Raw genomic sequence first — 23897 nt, forward strand, 5'->3', positions numbered from 1 at the left:
TGTGTTGGCTGATGACTTTGAACTTTTGAAAAATTTTCTTCACATCTTCGTACTTAAAGAAAAATTATAAAAGGCTAGCCTCTCCTCTAGTTGAAGTTATTGTTAATTTGTGAGATCAATTTAATGCCATAATGTAGAATTTTTATTTTTGCAAACACATTGATTCTATTGTGTGTATTGGATTTTCCTATATTGTGTTTATTTGATTAATATTTTAGTCATTCTATTAATAAAATTATTTCATAACTAGTAAGCAATACACAAGTGTTGGAGAGATGATCTGTTGAGGGGCTGCATAGCCATGTGGAAAGGGTAGACTAGGTGTTAGTCTACTTCATAACTCTTGTTGTAGGTGGAATAAATTGCAACAAAGGGTTAGACCAATCCTTATAGGGAATAGCTTCAACCGGGTGAAGGTCATTCCATCACACAGACAACCCACAAATTGGGTACATCTTACTAGAGGTAGCTCTGAGTTGGATCCATAAAGTTGTGGGAGGTTTTAGACATAGGTGTGGTCGATATACTCTGAGTCAAAGCTCACCTCACTATCCAAAGTGCATGGTCAATTCGAATGTGATCATGGTTCAAAACTCAAAAATCATGAAGGTAATATTTTTGGTCAAGGGAATCCATTTCTCAACAACCAAACTATTTTAAAAATCCAAGAAATTATTTTCTATTTAGTTTATTTTACTAGTGTGTGCTTCAAGTTTCATCATAAATTGGTTAATTAAACATTGGGATTTTGAGCATAAAATATAGATTTGAACCAAGGATAAATATACTTGTCAATTGAGCTTTATTCTATGTTATCTTCATGGGCATATTGAGTGTTATTTTGCAAATATGCATTAAAAATCGCTAACATAAGAAAATTTGCAGACTTTTCAAGGTTCAAGGTACATTTCAAGCAAGAATCATCATTAGAACCTTGTAGCTAGTCTCTAAATTGATTTTACAAGATAATACCTTTTATTTGGAGCTCAAATACACCATTTCCAGTATTATAACTTTATCTTTCAGCTAAAATAATTTTCTGGGTTTTCACCCAGTAGGGTTTGACCCCATAACCTCAACAATAGAATTTCCAACTTGCTAGAAATTCAAATTTGCTGCAAATCTGAAGCTTAGGGGTGGTCCAAAGTGATCGACCTGTCATCCCCTAATCTCCCCACCCCTAGATCTTTGATGTAGAGTGTTTAGGCACTTTGGGTGGCTGTTTTAAAGGATTGTTACAATTGTTTTCTGCATTGTTCTGCATATTTTGCAGTTTGCAGACACGGGACAACAAAGAATTTAACAAAGGAACCCCTTTAACCAAAGGTCAAAACAAGGAAACACTTATAGATTTGGTTTTTGTACTAATTGTACACTCATCTGAGCTATTTACATGCAATATATCTTTAACTTTGAGTGATTTATCTTGTTGGTTCATATTTGTTTACAGTTTACTGCATGTTTTGCACTTTAAACAAGTATAACAACAAACAATTAACTCCTCTACTTCACCCAAGACCCCATAGAAAGGCACTAATCGTTCTTGATTAGGTGAAGTCATCATAAGGGAATTTTCCCATAGCCTTTTAGGAGAGCGTAGGGCTTAAAGAGTGGGGACTTAGGTCGAGTTGCTAGTGGGCCCCTGTCTTGTGTGTGCCAATCATAGCATAGTTTGCAAGGACCTTAGCAACCCTATTAATTTGATCGGAAATTGGTTCGAAAATCCATGGATAGACCTCATCTTGAAAATTTGAAGCATAACTTGCTTATTTTTTAACATGTTTAAGAAAATCTTTGTTTGAAGTTGTATGCTTTTCCACAACAAAAGCAATGGTGCAAATATATTTCAGAATTGAGGTGTTTTTGGAGCAAATTCCTCATATTTTAAATTTTTAGGCTTAAAGTGTCCTTTAGACCAAATTTCATTCTGTTGATATTTCTAAACTCTACTTATGGCTTCTTGTATTGATTTAATGGTCTTAATCAGTGTGGAAAAAGTTAAAATCGGCAAAGTCCGGTTTTTTGAGCTAGCCGATTTTAACGACCAATTTTTTGGAAAATGAAAAAATTGGGATTTTATCGAAAAAGTTGGAATAAAATCGGGAGTTTTTCCAAAAAATCGTGAGTGAGGTAGTTTCTTTAACGACTTTTTTTTTTTTTGAAAAAATCGGGATTTTAGTGAAAAAGTCGGGATAAAATCGAGAGTTTTTCCAAAAAATCGTGAGTGAGGTAGTTTCTTTAACGACTTTTTAATTTAAAAAAAATGAATATTTTTGTAATTTTTTTAATTTGGCCAACTTTTTCAAAAACCTCCCGACTTTAACGGCTTTTTCAATTTTTGGATCTTGCCAATTTAATCCCGGCTTCGACTTTTTCCACATTGGTCTTAATGCAAGCAAATAATAACTCGCAAGCTGAAAATTACATATTGTTCAATGAAATATGTTTTCCTTAGTCATACATTGTAATTTATGTAGAGGAGAATTGAGTTTGAAAGCTAACAATTCTCGCCTCATGTCACAGAAGTTTGATCATAACACACAAGTCATGAATTTGTAAGAAACAATTGTCTACTTAGAGCAATCTCTTGTAGACGTTGAATCCAAGAATGCTTAACTTTGTACATCTATAGACATTATATCACCTAGGTCTTGTACTAATCCTTTCGATTCTTTTCTAGAGTGTGACAGTGCTGCAACTTTGCCTTCCTCCACTTACTTTGATTATAGTATGATGAAAAAATTGACGTGTTTGTGTTAAATTTAGGTATGTTCTATGCTTAGAGCAATTTACTTCAATTTTTCATATTAGCCCAATGTCAAAATTTCATATTTTTCATGTAAAGTGTAGATAGAACATAAACATAAACAGTAGAAGACAAGCCAAGACAATGTTGCTTGGGAGCGGGAGCGGGAGAGAAAACGGGAGCGGAGGAGCGACCATTTTGGGAGCGAATCCGGGAGCGTTTTTTAAATATATTTATATATATATATATATATATATATATATATATATATATTTTTTTTTTTTTAATTTTTGATACATATATGTCAACAAAAACATGTAGAATGATGAATTAGACATAAAAAACATAAAAAAAACATAGATTGATCATGGAACCATATCACATCAATCATCTAGAAATTATAATCGTCATCAAGTTCATCAACCATGTCCACAAGTTAGTAAAATACATATTACAACTGCAACATATTGAGTCTCGTGAATCATGATTCATCAAATTCAATCTTAAAGTTTCAACTTCAAGCTTTCAAAATTGAAAATTCAATAACATTTATCATCATTGATCACCAAAGTTGTACTTGTAAGCTAAGTTTAACCATTACAAGAAGTAATATCTTAGATATTTCTAAGTCCTAACTTCTAACTGTTAACATGATATGAAATGTTATTAATTTATAAAATGAAACATGAATAATGAAATGAAACAACTTAGTCTTTCATGAAGCATCATATTCATAATTCACAATCATTACCAATGAGTTATAATTGCCAAGGCCCAACTTCAAACTTCAAATTTTCATTGTTACAGTGATATATTGTTTACAAAAAATATCATTATGATATGAAAGAGTCAAGAGTCAAGAGTCAAGGACTCAAAACTCAACAGTTATGAAAACTAAAGTCTAATAGAAACTAAAAAAGACAAGTAAACTGTAAATCTACATGTGGCCCTTGCCACGAGAGTCTAGGAGTATGAGCAGGTCGTGGTGGTCTTCTAGGAGTCTCCCGCACAGACCGATGACCAGAACTAGAACCTCCACATGAGGGTGTAGATGGAGGTGGCGACAACAAAGGAACAAGACTCGGACCTCGAGCACTGCTACTGGATGGTGGAGGTGGAGGTGGCATGGCTGCTGCAACTGCTTCATCTTCATCCCTTACAAGTTCCTCTTCCAGTTCTTCAAGATGTACAATGCCATCCTCCAAATTGTCATCCTCTGGGTGATTGTCCCAAATTTTATATGTGGGATCCTCATAAGCCCGATCACAGTAATGACTCAACAACCTCAAGTTGTAGTGCACATAAACCAAGCTTTCTGCTCGATTTTCATTGAGTCTGTTTCTTTTCACATTATGTATGTAGCTGTAGGTGCTCCAACACCTCTCTGCAGAAGAAGTATTTACAACCTGTGAAAGAACTTTTTTTGCCAATTTTGGCAAAAGTCCCTGGCCGCCATATGTTTCCCACCATGTGAGAGTATCAAATCTATCTCTGTCGTCCATTGCATGGAAGTTACCATACAAACCAGTGCCACTGAAGTATCTGCCTATTTCAAGGTGCACAACTGCACATTCCTCCTTGTCAGGTACCAACTTTTCTAATGCTTCCAAATATCCTCTAGTTACCTCTGCATCTAAATGGGGTTTGGTCCTAATCCCACCTCCTGGTGTAGGTTGGCCCAACCAAGATGTAGAGTAGTATTTTGGCGTAAGGATATACACCAAGCAATGTAGTGGAAGATTAAGTCTATTCCATCGTTCACACACACAATCGTGAATCAGATTGTACAAGTCGGGATCTCTGTTATGAACAATATCTTTTATTTCCCCCAACATGGTATCCATCTGCTCATACACCTCGCCAATCACTGGTTTGTCTGTATCTGCAAACGGAATCATGTGATAAATGGGCTTGGTGAAATCCAATACTTGCCTCACACTTGTCCAAAACTGACCATCAAGAGCGGCCTCCTCCACCAGTTCAAAACCTCGCTTATCAGCTGCATTTGTAGCCCTTTCCTTTAATACCTGCCAATGTGGACTTGATACCATGCTAGCCAATGACTCTCTTACCTTCAAAAGGTGCCTGAAGGTGAGGTAATAGCTACCAAATCTGGTCTTCGCAATCTTCAACAACTCCAATCTCAAGTGACTGCGGAAAAGGCCATGGGTATTGCTATGATTTGTAATAAATTTTATCATTTGTTTGCCTTTCTTGTACAAATCACCAATCCATTGGTATTGTGCATTTTTGTTTTTGACAACATCATGCATCAGAAGGTTCAATGTGTGAACCAAACATGCAGACCAAAATATGTTGGGGTATTTATCCTCAAGGAGCATTATCAGTGATGACTTGGATGACATTGTATGGCCCAATACCAAGGTTGCACGAAACGGGGAAACGGGTACGAGTTTCTGAAACGGGAAGCGATAGGAAACGTGACCTCCCCAAATTTTGGAAACGGGGAAACGCGAATATATATATATATATATATATTGGGACATTTAAGAAATATGTGCAATCAAAAAGCATATGTGATACATTCTAATTTATTACATTATGATAAAATTGTCAATTGTCAATGCATAAACTATAAGTATCTAAATTTACATCACATTTACTCATGAATAATCACATAATAAAAATAGAAATTTCCAAAATCAGCCACGAGAAATTTCTAATTTTTTGTCTCGTGCTTGATTGGGAGTCTCCTCCTACATAGTCGAATGACCTTAGTGCTCTTGATTAAATACAAGTTTCATACCCTAGTACCCTACATTCTCTTGATTATTGGGAGTCTCCCCTGCATAGAGGGCTTTGTTCTCTCGATTAAATACAAGTTCCATACCCTAGTACATGATAAAATCCAATGGAAACATTGCAATACCCCCAATCCTGAAATCCTGAAAAACAGATAAGTCTGCTGGATTTTGAGTGAGATCTAAAATTCTACTTTCTCCATATGAAATCCAATGAGGGCGAAACCACTCTCAAACATCCTGAGTCATTTCATGGTAATGTTAAAAATTTAAGTAAAAGGATGAAAATGAAAAATAAAGGAGAATATCACTTTTACTTTAAGAATTTAACATTACCATGAACTGCATATCAACACTAAGGCAAAAGTTCACTTTTATAACTTTAGACAGGCATCTGGAAGCAACTAGAAGTCACTAGGCTAACGTAAGAATAGATTAGAAAACAAATTAAAAAAAAAAATTAAAAAAAAACACAAGTAAATGCTGAAACGTGGGTCGTACGGCCCTGAAACGCGTTTCAGGCTGTACTGGCCACGTTTCAGTTTCGTGAAACGTGGCAGTACGGCCTGAAACGCGTTTCAGGGCCGTACCAAACGCGTTTCAGCGTTTCGTACTCGTTTCCGTACGGAAACGCCCTCCTACCCCACGTTTCCTGCAACATAGCCCAATACGATCAATTGTTTCAAGTAATGCTTCTACAATGTTGATGGCGGTCCTGAACTTGTCTGAGTAATCATGTGCAGTTAGAAAGATGGGACCACTAACAGACACGGCAAGAACACTTATCAATGGCTTGCCTTTTACATTTGTCCATCCATCAGATACAATGGAAACCCCATGGTCAGTCCAAGAACTTGTCATTCTATTCAAAGAATGTGATATTTTTGCTTTTTCATGATCAAGGCCAACGGTTCTTGCCTTGTCATACCCAGGGCTCTTGTATCCTTTAGGGGCATCATTTATGGCAGAAACCATTTCGTGCCAATAAGGTGAGCGAAGAACATTGAATGGTATCCCACATGCATAGAGAAACCTGTAAACCTTTGAATCCACATCATTCCTACACCCCTCATCAAGGAAATCTGATATGGTTCTACGCCTTAAAGCTGATGACCCTGTGCCTCCATATCCACTGCCTTGGGAGGATGCTGAAGGAGTTCTTTGTGATTGTGAGCTTGGTTCAAAGAAACCCCTTGATTTTTTTGATTTGTATTGGGCTTCCTCCTCTTCCCTTATGTATTTGGCTCTATCCGCTGCTGACACTGCTGGACAAGTTTTGGTTCCTATTTGTTTGTCTCCATCCCATGGCCTTTCCCGCAGAGGTGTCTTCTAGCACAGGTGTATGAACCTGTGTAATCATTGTTGCAATGGGGGCAATGAAATTTAGTGGTTCCACCCCATCTCCCTGTTTCAGCCCTGTTAACATATTTCCACGATGGGGTTTGGTCTTGTTTAGTTTTTTGAGGGTCATGTTCACCCTCCTCCAGCTCCTCCTCATCGGGGTTTTCATCAATTCGACTTTCTCCAGCTTCTTCATCCCCTTCTTCAGTTTGGCCCCTCTGTTTCCTACTCTCCAGCACCATAATAACCATAAAAGGGACCAAGAAGAGGAAAATGCCAAGAAATATAGCCAGGTCCATGGTGTTTGATGTTTGTAGGGTTTTGAATCCGCAAATTAATTTAATTTATTGGGATTAATTAATTTAATTTAAATTCATGATTTTTAAACTAAATAAACTAAATTAAATTAACTAAATTACTACCTAACTAAATTAAACTAACTAAACTAACCAAATTACTAAGTTACTTACCTCTTTGCAGGCTTGCTCCTCGCTTCTCCTTGCCCCTTTGCTCTTGCTCTCCAAGAAACTCAACTCAATGAAGTGATAATGAATTTTTTTTAGGCCCATTGGGCTTTTAAAACAATTTTATTTATTTATTTATTATTATTATTATTTTTTTATTTTATTATTATTTTATTTTATTATTATTTTATTTTTATTTATTTTATTTTATATATATATTATATATATATATTTTTTTTTTTTTTGGGTCTACGGAATTTTTTCTCGCCGGATCGCTCCCGGCGCCGCCTAAAACGCTCCCGGGCTTAAAATTTCTCTCTGGGAGCGACGGAGCGATCGCTCCCGAAAATGGCAGGGAGCGTAAATTTTTTTATCGGGAGCGCGCTCCCGAAAATCGCTCCCGGATTTCGGGAGCGCGCTTCGGGAGCGGGTTCGAGGGGGGGGCGCTCCTCCGCAACTCTGAGCCAAGACAAGATGACACAAGATGTGGCACCAGCTAGGGACAAACCCCAATGTGGGGAAACCCTTGATCAATTCTTTTTATATTCTTCAATGGTTCAGTAGAGAGATAGAGATAGAGTACAATGAATTAAAATCAATACTAGCTTGCCAAAATAGGAGATCAGACATCATAGATCTTCACCATGAAGATGACACAATGAGGTAGCAATCCTCCTTCCTCCGCTGCATCACAGATTAAGGCACCTTTTGCATGCTGCAAAGACTGGTGCTTTTCTTGGTAAATCTAGTCACTGCTTAGGGCACAAATTCCGACTGCTACAACACCATAAATACACCCAACAACGCGCCTATTGACAACGACTTTCCTTCACATAGTCCCTCCAACTATATGCTGCCTCATAGGGCTGCTATCCTCCCTGAACGCAACTCCTAAAGGGCCTCCAACTGCTGGCTATGGCCTGCGGCCTAGCCCAACAGTGGACTGTAACTTCGGTCCTCTCAATCAGTGCCCCAAACAGTCCTTAAACACTAGACCCTTGCTCCTCTTTTCTGTGGCTTCTTCTGCCCCGCAAACTGAGCTTAAGAACAACGCTATCATGCCCAACTAGCCCTGAAATAGACCACGCTGTCACCTACAGCAATGTGGCTTAATCACAGATCCTTCATGTTGTTGTAGTACTCCTTTTGCTGCAACTAGGTCCACACTTCTTGCTACGCCTTAGGGTCACCTTCTAGCTGTGATTAAGGGCTCCACAAACTGCTACTTTAGGCCTTCTTATGTTGCGGATTAGGGCCTTCATTTGGGACCTTTATGGACTGCGTATAAGCATCCTTTTGACTGCATCTAGGGCTGCTCTTTACTGCGGCTTAGTGTTTCCTTTACCTGAGAATGAGGGTCTCCTTTAACTGCGTTTTAGGGCATCTTTTAACAACGGATTAGGGCATCAATAAACCGTGGCTATATCTCCTTCAATCTGCATCTAGAACCCTTCCTTCACTGCGGCTAGGGCACCTTGTCTTGCTGCGTCTAGGGCACCTTGTCTTGCTGTGTCTAGGGCTTCTTCATGACTGTGGCTTGATCTACTTTAGGACAGCATATAGAAGCTCCTCTTGGCTGCGGATTAAAGCCTCCCCTTGTTGCGTATAAGAGCCTCCTCTTGTTGCATATAAAAGCCTCCTTGACTGTGTATATTTCTCCTCTTGATTGCGGCCAGATCCTTCTCTTTACCTGCGGCTATGTCTCCTTCCTTTAGGACTGCGTATAGGGCTTCTCCTTAGGACTGCAATTAGGGCTCTTTTCCTTAAGACCTCTCTTTCCACCAAAACCCAAACGAGTGGAGAGAGAGATCACAAGAGATGAGTGTATCAAATGACTTGAAGACCTCTTCTATTTATAATGCAACGTTGAGGATAAGTTGGGGTAATTTGTTTGCTGGCCGACCTTGACAAATTGTCAAATAATACAAATGAATTCATATCTCCGTAAATACATGTGGGAATCAGATGATATTTAGATCATTCCTACACCTTTGGGAGAGAGAAATTGAAGAAAAATATCAGCTGCCATAAATAAGATGACCCACATGGAGTTTGGCCCTAGTTGCCAATTTTAGCACTCCCTCTCAACTAGGGAGAACTCATTTGCTAATCCATCTGCAAGTCCGTACTATCTCTGCCATCAATGCAGTGACCTGCACTGCTCTACTCTGCTGAACTATGAAGAAGAAGAAGTGATCAAGAATGTATCACACCATTCTCTACTGAGTCGAAGTCAATCCCAAATAGAGAGTGTCTCATACCACTCTTACTGATCCAAAATCGGTTCCAAATAAAGAGAGTGTCTCATACCACACTTACTGACCCGAAGTCAGTTCCAATTGATCCCAGATCAATATCATCCTAGCATAGGGAGTATGGTAGTACATGATGTGTCCATCGGTAGTACTATGGTCCCTATCCTCATTTCCCTACTCATTGGCCAGATGAGAGGTACTTCCCATGAGTCGCAGACTGCATGGGTAGGATGTCTCAGTAGGAGAAGGACGAACCACTCATCCTGCCTACATGTCGCCATGGGGTAACCCAGGGGAAGGCTGAACCACTCACCCTGTACATAACAAATCCCCTAGGGAAAGGCTGGACCACTCACCCTATGGTTGTGTCTCAGCAGGAGAAGGATGAACCACTCATCCTGCCTACATAGCAGACCACTAGGGAAAGGCTCACCCTATGGTTGCTCATCGCTCCAAGAAGTACCCCAAGCCCCCTGGAGCTCCCAGAGCTCAATATCCATATCATATAGGACCCTCAGGAGAGGGTCTCTCCACGACTCTTAGTTGTTCACGGAAAGTCAAGAATTTGACCTTTCCTAGGGGCTTCATCTGAATATCGATGACCTGCACATCAGTACCAATGTGATGGAGCCTTATTGCTCCTCGTTGTACCATATCCCAGATAAAGTGGTACCTGATGTCTATGTGCTGGGAGTGGTCATGAAATATAGGATTCTCTAACAATCAAATCCAGTGTTGCACGAAGCCCCCCCCCCGGTTCCAAGCCCTGAAGCGCGTCTCGTACGGAAGCGCCTAGGAAGCTTGGCCGGAAGCGCGCTTCCGAAATTTTTAGACGCTTCCTGGAAATTTGGAAGCGCTGGCGCTTCCGAAGCGCCGAAGCGCGCTTCGTACGGCGCTTCCCAGACGCTTCCGTACGCTTCCAGAAAAGCTTCCGGAAAAGCATTTAGAAAATCGTTTTTTTTTCAATTTTTTTTTAAATTTTAGGTGAGTTTGCTTGTTGGGGGTGGGTCCACCTTGGGTTAGGGTGACAAATGAAAGCAAAAAAAAATATAAATATAGCAGATGCTCCCTCATGGTAATGTTAAATTCTTAAAGTAAAAGTGACATTCTCCTTTATTTTTCATTTTCATCCTTTTACTTAAATTTTTAACATTACCATGAAATGACTCAGAATGTTTGAGAGTGGTTCCAGTCTCATTGGACTTCATATGGAGAAAATAGAATTTCATATCCTATTCAAAATTCAGCAGACTTAACAGTTTTCAGGTATTCAGGATCAATGGGATTGTGGCATTTCATTAGATTATATCAAGTATGAAGGTATGCGATTAGCATTTAATCAAGAGCACCAAGCCCTATATGTACCCTGGTGTTGGTGGTGTTAATTGTTGAACTCCTTTGTCACGCGGCACGCCCTTAGCAAAAAATTACCTTTCAATCAAGTCAAAATCATCGATCAAACATGTTAAGCTTTTTCTACCATATTTTAAGTCTTGAATTAGGTAGTTTGATCAAAATTGGGCAATGTTGACTAATATCCCTAGACAATCGAGGTAGAGGCAAAGGCTAGACAAGAGGAGAAGAATCTAGATTCTAGATCATTAATGTACAATGGATGTTATATCTATCTTGATTTATGCAAAAATATGCATGTTTTCATGTCTTCTACAATTAATTTGGTATTTGGGATGTTTGTTTTGAGTATAAATGCAAAAAAATATAAAAAATATATATATATATATATAGCAGACGCTTCCGCGGACGCTTCGCTTCCTAGATTTTTGGAAAATGACGCTTCGGCGTCCCCGCTTCCAAAAAACGCTTCCGCTTCGTGCAACATTGAGATTCAAATCCCACTCTAGTTGTCACAGAGGATCACGGTGGTATCCGGCACGTGTCCAAACAACTCATTGAAGAGATTCCTCAACCAGATAGCTTCACAGGAGGCGATACTCGCAGCTATGTATTTGGCCTCAACAATGCTCAGAGCAACCGACTTCTACTTCCCGCTCATCCAGGATATCGAAGCAGAACTCAAAGAGAAACAACACCCAGAAGTGCTCTTGTGATCCACCACACTGCTTGCCTAATCAGAATCAGAATAACCATGCAACCTCACAGCTCCGACAATGAATCTCAGTCCATGAGTGATTATTACCCGAATACATCTCTGAGGTTTCTTAGCACCGATCCAATGTGAGTGATGAGGCTGAGCTAAATGATGGCTCAACATGCTAACTGCAAAACATATATCTGGACGAAAGTTCACCAAGAACATCAATTCTACTATGAGTTGATGGAACTCAAAGGCATTTCCTAATTCAGATCCGGAAGCAATACTTCATAACTTCTTAAAGTTAAGCTCCATCGGGGTAGTCACAAGCTTGCAGTCCACCATTCCAAATTCGGAATCCAACTCCCTCTTACTTTTGTAAATGAGAGGGTCTGTACTTGTCAGAAAGAGGTCGTCCACATAAAGTACCAGTATGAGAGGTCTATCATCCACAACCTTAAAGCAATGGTTTGGATCGGCTTCACTCCTAGTGAATCTCAGCTTCATCAGATAGCTATCAATCCTCTCATACCAAGCCCGGGGTGCTTGCTTTAAATCATAGAGAGATTTCTTCAACCTGCATACATGAGATTCCCGATCATGAATCTCAAACCCCTCGGGTTGTTCCACATCTGTGGTCTTGCTATTACATGAGGGGAATGGTCCCCTTGTAAGTTTTCATTTGGTACATCTCAGACATGTACCTTCATACTCTTCTTTGAATTCAAGAATCCTTGTCACCATTTGTCTCACATCGGGTAGGGCCTTACAATGAAGATGGGAAGACCTCCAGTGCCATTAAAGAGATGTGTCACACGACATGGTCCCCAATGGACTTCCTGCAACTTGATACAAAGTGCCAACCCTGAACCCAAGAGTAAAAGCATCTTTAAAATTCCTTTTCCAAGCACGTACCTTTCCATCGATGAATGCCACCTTGTAACCTTTGTCTTCCATTGCCGAAATGGACACCAAGTTCTTCTTGAGATTAGGTACATAAAGAACTTCTTGTACATGAATCGTGTTAATCTGATTCAATTGAAAGGTAACATTCCCTACACCCTTTACAGGATAGGTGGCATCGTCTCCAAGAATAATCTCCAAGTTTGTCTCCTTCTCTATCAAATTAGAGAGAGTTTCCTTCTATCTGGTGAAGTGCTTTGAAGCACCACTATCAATAAGCCAATTTCCCAAAGTGTCCGGAGGAGAGGTAGTGGAGAGGGCCGATATAAGATAATACTCCTTTTGCTTATCAGAAACAACATTTGATTTTTCATACCTGGAGTTCCTGGCTTTCTTGGAGGCTCGACCATTTCCTTGATGTCCCGCATTCCTTTTTCCTTTGCCATTGTACCTGTCATTCCTTCGATCATTGTCGTTGAAGTTTCCCTTGGAATGATTGTGGTCATCATCATGTGGTGTGTCCCTTCTATTTGGACACTCCCTCGCATATTGGCCAAACTTATTGCAAGCAAAGCATCTGCCCTTCCTTCCACCCTTAGATCCAGGCTTTCCATTGAAGTGACTTTTAGACCCTGCATTATTTCTCCTTTTGGCATGAGCAGAGAAAGCATTGGGGTTTGCCTTTATTAGAAGGAATTTCTTGTTCCACCATCCTGGTTTCTTCTTGAATGCATCTCGACATCAATTCTTCAAACCCTAGAATTCGATCATTATTGAGAAAAGTGGTTCTAAATATATACCACTCAGGTGGGAGTCCTCCAAGGGTAGTGATAGTAAGTTCCTGGTCAAATATGATTTCTCCAATCAATAGAAGATCATTCTTGATCTCGGTGATCCTAAAGAAGTAGGATTGAATATCCTCGTCCTTGCTCTTCTTAATATCCTTCAATTTATTTTTGAGGAACAAAATTTGATTTGCATCACTAACCTTGAACATGCTTGCCAATTTGTCGTAGATCTCCTTGGAGGTGTTCAAATCGGAGATGTAGGCTACCAGACACTTGTCAATGGAATCTCTTATAATCTTCTTCGCTTTGACTTCACCCTTGGTGTACTTGTTCTTTGAAGCAGTGGGTGCATTTGATGGAGGTTCAGGGATTTTACCCTTCACATAATCCAACACTTCTTGTTCTTCCAATGTCAGATCAAGAGACATCTTCCATCCGTGATAGTCAAACTTTTCACGGAGCTTGTCTTCAGCCGGGAAGTGGGATGAGGAACCCATTGAGCCTTTTGTCCTTTCCAACTGTCTTCAGTGATTGCTCTTTCACTCTTACTTGGGCTTTGTCTTCACCTCAGCTCTAATACCATGTTACATTTAGGTATGTTCTATGATTTGAGCAATTTACTTCAATTTTTCATATTAGCCCAATGTCAATGTTCAGATTAACAATCACTTCAACATGATAGTAAAGTGCAGATAGAACATAAACATAAATAGTAGAAGACAAGCCAAGACAAGAGGACACAAGATGTGGCACCAACGAGGGACAAACCCCAATGTGGGGAAACCCTTGATTAATTCTTCTCATATTCTTCAATAGTTCAACAAAGAGATAGAGATAGAGTACAATGAATTAAAGTCAATATTGACTTGCCAAAATAGGAGATCAGATATCAGAGATCTTCACCATGAAGATGACACAATGAGGTAGCAATCCTCCTTCCTTCGCTGCATCACAGATTAAGGCACCTTTTGCATGTTGCAAAGGCTGGTGCTTTTCTTGGCAAATCTGGTCACTGGTTAGGGCACAAACTTTGACTGCTACAACACCCTAAATACACCCAACAACCCACCTATTGACAACGGCTTTCCTTCACACAGTCCCTCCAACTATATGCTGCCTCATAGGGCTGCTATCCTCCTTGAACACAGCTCCTAAAGGCCTCCAACTGCTGGCTATGGCCTGCGGCCTAGCCCAGCAGTGGATTGTAACTTCGGTCCTCTCAATCAGTGCCCCAAACAGTCCTTAAACACCAGACCCTTGCTCCTCTTTTCTGTGGCTTCTTCTGCCCTGCAAACTGAGCTTAAGAATAGCCCTATCATGCCCAAATAGCCCTGAAATAGACCATGCTGTCACCTACAACAATGTGGCTTAATCACAGATCCTTCACGCTGTTGTAGTACTCCTTTTGTTGTGGCTAGGTCCACACTTCTTGCTGCGTCTTAGGGTCACTTTCTAGCTGTGATTAAGGGCTCCACAAACTGCTACTTTAGGCCTTCTTATGTTGTGGATTAGGGCCTTCATTTGGGGCCTTTATGGACTGCGTATAAGCCTCCTTTTGACTGCGGCTAGGGCTGCTCTTTACTGCGGCTTAGGGTTTCCTTTTAGCTAAGAATGAGGGTCTCCTTTAGCTGTGTTTTAGGGCATCTTTTAACAGCAGATTAGGGCATCAATTAATTGTGGCTAGATCTCCTTCAATCTGCATCTAGAACCCTTCCTTCACTGCGGTGAGGGTACCTTGTCTTGCTGCGTCTAGGGCTTCTTCATGGCTGTGGCTTGATCTCCTTTAGGATGCCGTATAGAAGCTCCTCTTGGCTGTGGATTAAAGCCTCCCCTTGCTGTGTATAAGAGCCTCCTCTTGCTGCATATAAAAGCCTCCTTGACTGTTTATATTTCTCCTCTTTACCTGCGGCTATATCCTTCTCTTTACCTGCGGCTATGTCTCCTTCCTTTAGGACTGCGTATAAGGCTTCTCCTTAGGACTGCAATTAGGGCTCTTTCCTTTAGACCTCTCTTTCCACCAAAACCCAAACGAGTGGAGAGAGAGATCACAAGAGATGAGTGTATCAAATGACTTGAAGACCTCTTCTATTTATAATGCAACGTTGAGGATAAGTTGGGGTAATTTGCTTGCTGGCCAACCTTGACAAATTGTCAAATAATACAAATAAATTCATATCTCCATAAATACATGTTGGAATCGGATGATCTTTAGATCAATCCTACACCTCTCGGAGAGGGGAATCCAAGAAAAATATCAGCTGCCATAAATAAGATGACCCACATGGAGTTTGGCCCTAGTTGCCAATTTTAACAGTTTGCCAATTTTGAGCACAATCGGTTTTGGTTACAAATTACTCTATCAAATGGGCTATACTAATGGTGGTTTAGGAAAGCATGGTCAAGGTATTGTTCACCCAATTGAGGTCATGTCTTAGTCATTTTGTCAAAAGAATTGGTTATGACTCTCCCACTTCTCCTTGCTTTAAGGAAGACATTAAGTTTTCTTCTCTATCTACTTCGTCTAATGAAGAGCACTTCAACATGATATTTAAGGGGAAAATTAGCTCTTTTTCCATGGATCAAAAATTAGTTTCTCAACTCTCTATTCATCCACCTTTTGTGCAAAAGAAGCAAATATCATTTCTTGGTTCAACTCCCACCATCTAGTGGTATAATGGATGGTTTGATGATCAATTATCATAGTGCCTTCATTATTCCTCGCTCAAATCCTATAGGCAAGCTTCTTCCACTATACGACTCTTCTATATTATAGTAGGTTTTGCTTGCTTTGTGAAAGTCTCCTTTGAACAACAAAGTTATTTGTTGCTTTGTTTTTGGCACAATGCATTGTCCATGTGGTGCATGATAGAGCACTTGTTGAACTTCTTCATCACTACATGATCATGTTTGGGTTCTTGCTTGAAGCAATCTTGTTGGTTATTGACATTTCAACATGTTAAATCACTTTTAACTTCAACATACTCTTTATCATCTTCATGGGAGATTGTTCTTAACAAAAGCGAGGTCCCTCTTTTATCTTTTCATCCTTTGCACTAATTCTTGACAGAAGCAAGGTCTCCCTTCCTTGCAACTTTATTAGGAACTTTTTGCAGCTTGGCAATGGTTTCTCCATTATTCCACCCATAGATTTTCCTTGACAGAAGCACTTTGCAACTTATTAAGGATGTTGAAAGTTGTTATATGGGGGGATATTATGTGGTTCCATCCTTTTTTAATCATGTTCTCATTCTTCTAGTCAACATTAAGAAGGAATGTCAGAATGTGTAATGTTGTCAAGTGGCCACATGTGCGCATTTGATGGCTACAATAGATTAACTGCTTAGTCTATTATGTTTCATTATAGGCTTAAGACTCATGAAACTAATGCATGAAATTCTTTGGGTAGTTAGTGACACAATCCTACTATTGTATTAAGTTGTTATGATATCTTATTTGGAAGGTAGTCGAGAGAATCTCTCTATATGGTTAGAGGTTTGTTGTACAATGTTTCCTATATAATGGAACCCCTCCTATGTATTTGTTACAGTGACATTCACTCTTGGAGTGTTGACATTGTTACCACAAAATTTAGCAGGCCTTGGAGAGGGAAACCCTACAAGACAAAAGCTAGACAAAGTGCTAACAATGGGGTAGAGGTCCAATGTCACCTAGCCAAAACCCCCTGCTCTTTATGGACTTTCACCGATGGGAGGAGTCCTAGTAGGAAGGAGATCACTTAGAATAGATATGCTAGGTATACGACACAAAATGATCAAGCTAAAGCTCATTCGAAAGAGAGGCTCAATAATGATTCAAGGCTTCCAAGAAGCAAAATGCTCTCAAAGAAAAGCTCTAGAAAACAAGGTTCAAGACCGAGGGTTTTGAGATATTTCGTGACAACAAGTGTTCACAAGGTCAAGGCCAAAAAAAGGGTCTCTTGCAATGATAATCAGTTATTCCAAGGCTCATGAAACCCTCAAGAAAGTCCTCAAGTTGAGGGAGAAGAAACTAGGGTTTCCCTCTTAGGGAAACACCTTGGCAAGAGATTTAATGGATGAAATTTGAGTGGATTCCCACCAAATTGATAGGTTAGGTATCCTAGAACTATCTCTTGATGTTTAGGTTTTCAAATCACCAAAAAACCTCCTTCTTAAACTTTTGCTCCAAGCCTTAAAAGGACCGAATTTGAGAAGAGAAATTTGTGGAGAAAATTTAAGGTTGATCGTCAAGTGATAGGACCAGTGCCTTGTCCTATGGGGATATGGAGTCAAAGATATTTAAGATAACCCAAATTTCTTCTAAGGAGGTCGAAATTTGATGCCCTAGCTATCAAATTTTAACTATTACCTACTTAACGTAATAATGGATTTTGATGGAGAATAACAGGAAGTACTCCACTAGGAACATTCATCACGTGTTACAATGAGTAAGGCATACAACATTCATCTAGATATTCTTAAATAAATTGATCTTCAACAAATTAGGGCACATAATTTCAATCTAGAATCAATAGTTCAAATCATTAGACATTCAAGAAAAAGATATTCAACAAAAGATTCCACTTACAAGATAACATGCAATATATCCTTCCATTAGACCAAGCAATAGCTCCAAAGAATGTCAAAATCAACTTCCATATATCCAAATACATCCAAATATCTCCAAAATCACTCACAAGAAGCAAGTGGGAATTCTATAAGAGGTTGAAAATTCACAAGTTTGATGCTGATTTGATCACAAATATATACATGAGCTACTAAACTGAAATATGCCTAAAAACCCCTAAAATCATAAAGTGATGGGCTAAAAACACCTCTAGGTCACAGGCCAACCTAGTAACCAATGTAACAAATGATAACATCTTCTAAAGGAGGGCCGAAATGTTGAGGTCATGCATGCGTGGGCCCTTCTAGGACATGCGTTGGGCTTCTCTGGTGCCAAAATGGGTGTAGAGGGCTCCAAAAATCACAATCTCGGGGTCAGCCCCTAGACCTCCATGCAAATCAATTTGTGGACCCAAATTTTGTGTTTGTGGCACAAAATAGGTCCCATGGGTCTCCTAGTGATAGAATAGCTTGTTTTTGCTCCAATGTTGAGGGCTCTAAGGATGTTGCTAGCCCTCCCATGTCTCAAAGTGTGAGACAAACCTCTTCTAGGCCTCAAATCAGTTGCCAAACCATGTGTACACTGCTAAGTCGACTGGGGCATGCTAGTCCAAGTGTATCATCTCATGAATAATGTGGGGCAAAGTGGAGAGTGTTGGGGGTGTTGTAGGTGCACATGGAATAGAATGATGCTCTGCAAGTGATAGGAGTCCCATGCAAGATTACTCAAAAGCGGGAGCAGAAGCAGAGAGAGGGAGCAAGGAGTGAATTTTTATATATTTTGATGCACATATGTCAAAAAAAGCATGTAGAATGATGAATTAGATTTACAAAGCATAAGAACATGGATTACACCATATAACATCAATCATCTAGAAGTTCTAATCTTCATCAACCACGTCCAGAAGTTACAAATTCTCATTTATATAGCATGTAAGGGTGCACATAACGAAAATAACATCGAGTGCAATCCATCTCTGAACTGAAAATACATCGACAAATAGGCTCTAGATGACCTCTAGCATCCAAAAAAATCACGCTACAACAAATAGCTACATATCATCAAATCATTGCCTATCTTGGGATCTTTGTCATTAATATCACCCTCTAAGCAATTAAGATAAGATAAAAACAATTTAGCATGTCAAGTCAAGATTTTGTTCGAGTGATGGGTACATTTGTAGTAGGGTTATGGTAGAGGAGTTCGAGAACCAATGTCACTAACATGAAGGTACATAGAGGGCCTGGTGCTCTTGATTAAATACGAGTCCCATACCCTAGTACATGACAAAATCCAATGGAGACATTGCAATCCCCCCAATCTTGAAATCCTGAAAAAATGATAAGCCTGCTAGATTTTGAGTGAGATCTGAAATTCTACTTTCTCCATATGAAATCCAATGAGGTTGGAATCACTCTAAAACATCTTGAGTCATTTCATGGTAATGTTAAAAATTTAAGTAAAAGGATGAAATGAAAGATAAAGGAGAATGTCACTTTTACATTAAGAATTTAACATTACCATGAATTTCATATCAATACTAGGGCCATAAGCTTGAATATTAGGCTTCCCTACTCAAAAATTCTTTTTTCTTTGAAAAAAATTTGTGTTTGGAACATCTTTGTGACAAATATTTTGTGAAAAAAACCATGGAGAGAATTTTTCTTTTATAGGAGTGCGACGAGAGTGAATTTTAGGAGCAAGAGCGAATTACGAGAGGGCGCTCCCAGGTCACTCCCGATTCGCTCCCACTCGGAGTGCGCTCTAGGAGCAATTCGAAGGGGGGGAGCCGCTCCCCCACAACCCTGGTCCCATGGCTCTCAACGCTTCAGATATGAGGTGTCATAATGCTCCTCTAGTGGAATTGGACCCGAGTGAAGTTTCCCAGACCATGATCAAAACCATCTGCTAATCACACAATGTCAAGTGTTGTATCTTCATCATTAGGTAAAATAATCATTAATGCATCTACGAGAACCAAGCTTGCTAGTCAAGGGCAAATTGACACTTCATACGGGGCTTCCCTTCCAAATTTGGGGATTTGATCACGTAATAGTGTTACCTCCCTAGGTAGAAGTGTTTAATGGATGATCCTATTAGGTGTTTCCAGTCCCCAAAGGGGAAAGATAGGTCCTTGGTACATCCCTCAATCAATAGGTGTCATGCAAATAATGATGGAACAAAGGGGACAAGGGGTCTCAAAGCCATATGCCATATTCAAAGGGGTAGGAATGATGAGGAAATCCACATTCTGGGCATACAAATGTGAGGAGGGAGCAATCGTGGATGCATGATTTACCCCGATATTTGTTTTTCTACCCCTCTTATTGCCTTTTTCCTTTTATTGATTTTTCTTTGTATTATTGCTCGAAGCTTTAGGAAATGAGAGCATGTTATTAATGATGTGTAACAGTGAATCACCCACTTAAAGGTGGGGCAATGCATCGACCACCTGGGGTTGGGACATGCAAGGGTTCCTTTTATGATGTGGCAGGTTAACATTGGCCTTAGGAACCAGGTGATGGCCATAATGATAAGGGGTAGAGCTTCATGCTTGGATTTTGCCCACGTGCTAATGTCAATGTTCTAGCCATCTTTTGCATTTTATAATTTTCTCTTTCTTTTGTTTCTTGCTTGTGGCCATGATATGCTTTTTACTTTTCTTTTAGCCGCATCAACCTCTCAGGGAAAAGTTTCCATGCCCAACCCAAATATGTGGACAAGGGGAGGGTGTGTGCTAGAACCTAGTGGACACATGGTCATGTGGACCCGCAGATGAGAGGTGGAGTATAGGGCTTGTAATGTACAGAGGGATGGAATGGGAAAACGGGACCGGGATATCTCAATGAGGGTTTCCCAAATAGTGTCCTTCCTAAAGCCATGGGCTATTAGGGGAGGTCCCATTGGACTAGGATTGAAGATTAAACCCCCATTCCCATTTAAGGTGAGGTAACAAAACCACGGTCAAAACACTTCCTTTTTCCAAGTCACCTAATAATCCATGCCAAATGCCCAAATGAAAGACAAGGAGAAGCACTCGATTGCATAATGAATAACGCACCTTTTGGATCGGATTTCCCACCTTCTAACATGTGCTCTTGAGAAATGGGTGAGGAAACATATGGCTGATGTAGGTGGCAGAGATAAAATGACACGTCACCTCGGCTACAAGGTGGTTGTCAAGGGATGTTGGTTGTTGGCTAGAAGAAGATGTTTAGGAGGAAATTTCTCCTAGGGGTACCCACTTTTGGTGGGTTACATTTGGCTCCAACTAGGGCATGAGCTTACCGTAGAGCGCATGATCCATGTACTCGAACAGGTAGTTCATGAGAAGTCCAGTAATATCCTGGGACACAAACTTGTATCTTGCACATCACAATGCAACTATTGGGAGAATGTGCACTGGGTGTACCTTTATTGCCCATGTATGTCATCAAAATAATAATTCATTTAGAAAAGTAAATCCCTACTAAGATGCAATTCTAATCTAGGTGCAACTATTCTAGCTTGAGAACATGATATGATGATGTTAGTTGTGCAAAATCAGTATGCAATGCACCTACACTACCACATAATGCTAGCACAAAATGCGTGAGATAATTGTAGTCATACAACCAATGTAACGAGCACATCATTGCATCAATATAAGATCTTTTGTTCATATGAGTTCTTGTGAGATAGGGCATCGAGATATCACATCCTCCTTTGAAAAATTGGCTTGATGAAGGGAAAGGGTGGGAGGCCAAAAAATAATAAAACCAAGCATGATGGAAAATAATGATGGATGAGGAAGAGGGATCCACCTTGTACCATTGGATCCTCTCTTGTAACCAAACAATGGAGAATTCAGCAATCAAAGTCATGAATGTTTGAGGAAGAGCAACCTCAGGCATATCGACGGTCTCATCATTATCCTTAGGAACATGCTGGGAGTGATATGAGGAAGATGGAGGGGGGACAAGATCATCATCAATATCATATATCATATCATTGTCAAAATGGTGACCAATGTCCCATTTTCCTTCATCTATATGCATGAATTCAGAAATGTCAACATCATGCAGATCCCAAGGAAACATTTCCTTGAGCTTTGCATAACAATCAACAGAGAGATGGCAGGGTGAATTCAAAATGCCTTGAGAGATGCTTGCTTCAACCTACAAGCATTGACATTGAGGTTCTATGAAGAAAAAGGGCTTCATTCTTCCAATGGAGTCGCCAAACAAGGATTTTTATTGTCGTGTGGGGAATAAAAGACACGTTTCGTGTCCCCGACAATGATGCCAAAAATGTTACCACACAATCTTGTAGGCCTTGGAGAGGGAAACCCTACAAGACAAAAGCTAGACAAAGTGCTAATAATGGGGTAGAGGCCTAATGTCACCTTAGTCAAAACCCCTTGCTCTTTACGAACTTTCATCGATGGGAGCAAAGTGATCAAGCTAGAGCTCATTTGAAAGGGAGGCTCAATAATTATTCAAGGCTTCCAAGAAGCAAAATTCTCCTAAATAAAAGCTCTAGAAAACAAGGTTCAAGACCAAGGGTTTTGAGATTTTCGGTGAAAACAAGTGTTCACAATGACAAGACCAAAGAGAAAGGGTTTCTTGCAATGATAATTAACTATTCCAAGGCTCATGAAACCTTCAAGAAAGTCCTCAAGTTGAGGGAGAAGAACTAGGATTTCCTTCTTAGGGCAACACCTAGGGCAAGAGATTTAATGGATGAAATTTGAGTAGATGCCCACCAAATTGATAGGTTAGGCAACCTAGACCTATCTCTTGATGTTTAGGCTCTCAAATCACCAAAAAACCTCCTCCCTAAAATTTCACTCCAAGCCCTAGTTTTTCTCCTTAGCCTTAAAAGGACCGAATTTGAGAATAAAAATTTATGGAGAAAATTTAAGGTTGATCATCAAGTGATAGGACCAATGCCTTGTCCTATGGGGATATGGAGTCCAAGATGTTTAAGATAAACCAAATTACTTCTAAGGAGGTCAAAATTTGATGCCCTAGCTATCAAATTTCAACAATTATGTACTTAATGGAATAATGGATTTTGATGGAGAATTACTAGAAGTACTCCACTAGGAACATTCATTACATGTTATAATGAGTAATGCATACAACATTCATATAAATATTCTTCAATAAATTGATTTTCAACAAATTATGGCACATAATTTCAACCTAGAATCAATAGTTCCATGCATTAGACATTTAAGAAAAAGATATTCAACAAAAGATTCCACTTACAAGATAACATGCAATATATCCTTCCATTAGACCAAGAAATAGCTCCAAAGAATGTCAAAATCAACTTCCATATATCAAAATGCATCCAAGTATCTCCAAAATCACCCACAAGAAGCAAGTGCGAATTCTATAAGAGGTCCAAAATTCACAAGTTTGATGTTGATTTGATCACAAATATATACATGAGCTACTAAACCAAATTATGCTTAGAAAGTGACGGGCTAAAAATATTTCTAGGTCATAGGCTGACGTAGTAAGCAATGCAACAAAAAATGATAAAATCTCGTAAAGGAGGGTTGAAATGTTGACGTCATACATGCATAGGCCCTTCTAGGCAATGTTTTGGGCTCCTCCAATGCCAAAATGAGTGTAGAGGGCTCCAAAAATCATGATCAAGGGGTTTGCCACTACACCTCTATGCAAATCATCCTTTTGACCCCAGTTTTGTGTTTGGGGCACAAAATGAGTCTCATGAGTCTCCTGGTGCTAGAATAACTTGATTCTACTCAAACATTGAGGGCCTAAGGAAGGTGCTAATCCTCCTAGGTCTCAAAGGGTGAGACAAACCTCATTTGGGCCTGTGATCAATTGGCAAACCCTGTGTACACTGTTAAGTTGGCTGGGGCATGCTCATAAAAACTCTGGAATTAAGAACCAACTGAGCCATTTTATTAATCAAGGGAGCAAGTACAATAGTATGGAGGAATGCACCTGGGCTTGGCTTAATG

The sequence above is a fragment of the Pinus tabuliformis genome, chromosome 5_1 (assembly GCF_031772625.1).
Source record: "Pinus tabuliformis cultivar Carrire ecotype Pingquan chromosome 5_1, CPIR1, whole genome shotgun sequence".
In the NCBI taxonomy this organism is placed as follows: Eukaryota; Viridiplantae; Streptophyta; class Pinopsida; order Pinales; family Pinaceae; genus Pinus; species Pinus tabuliformis.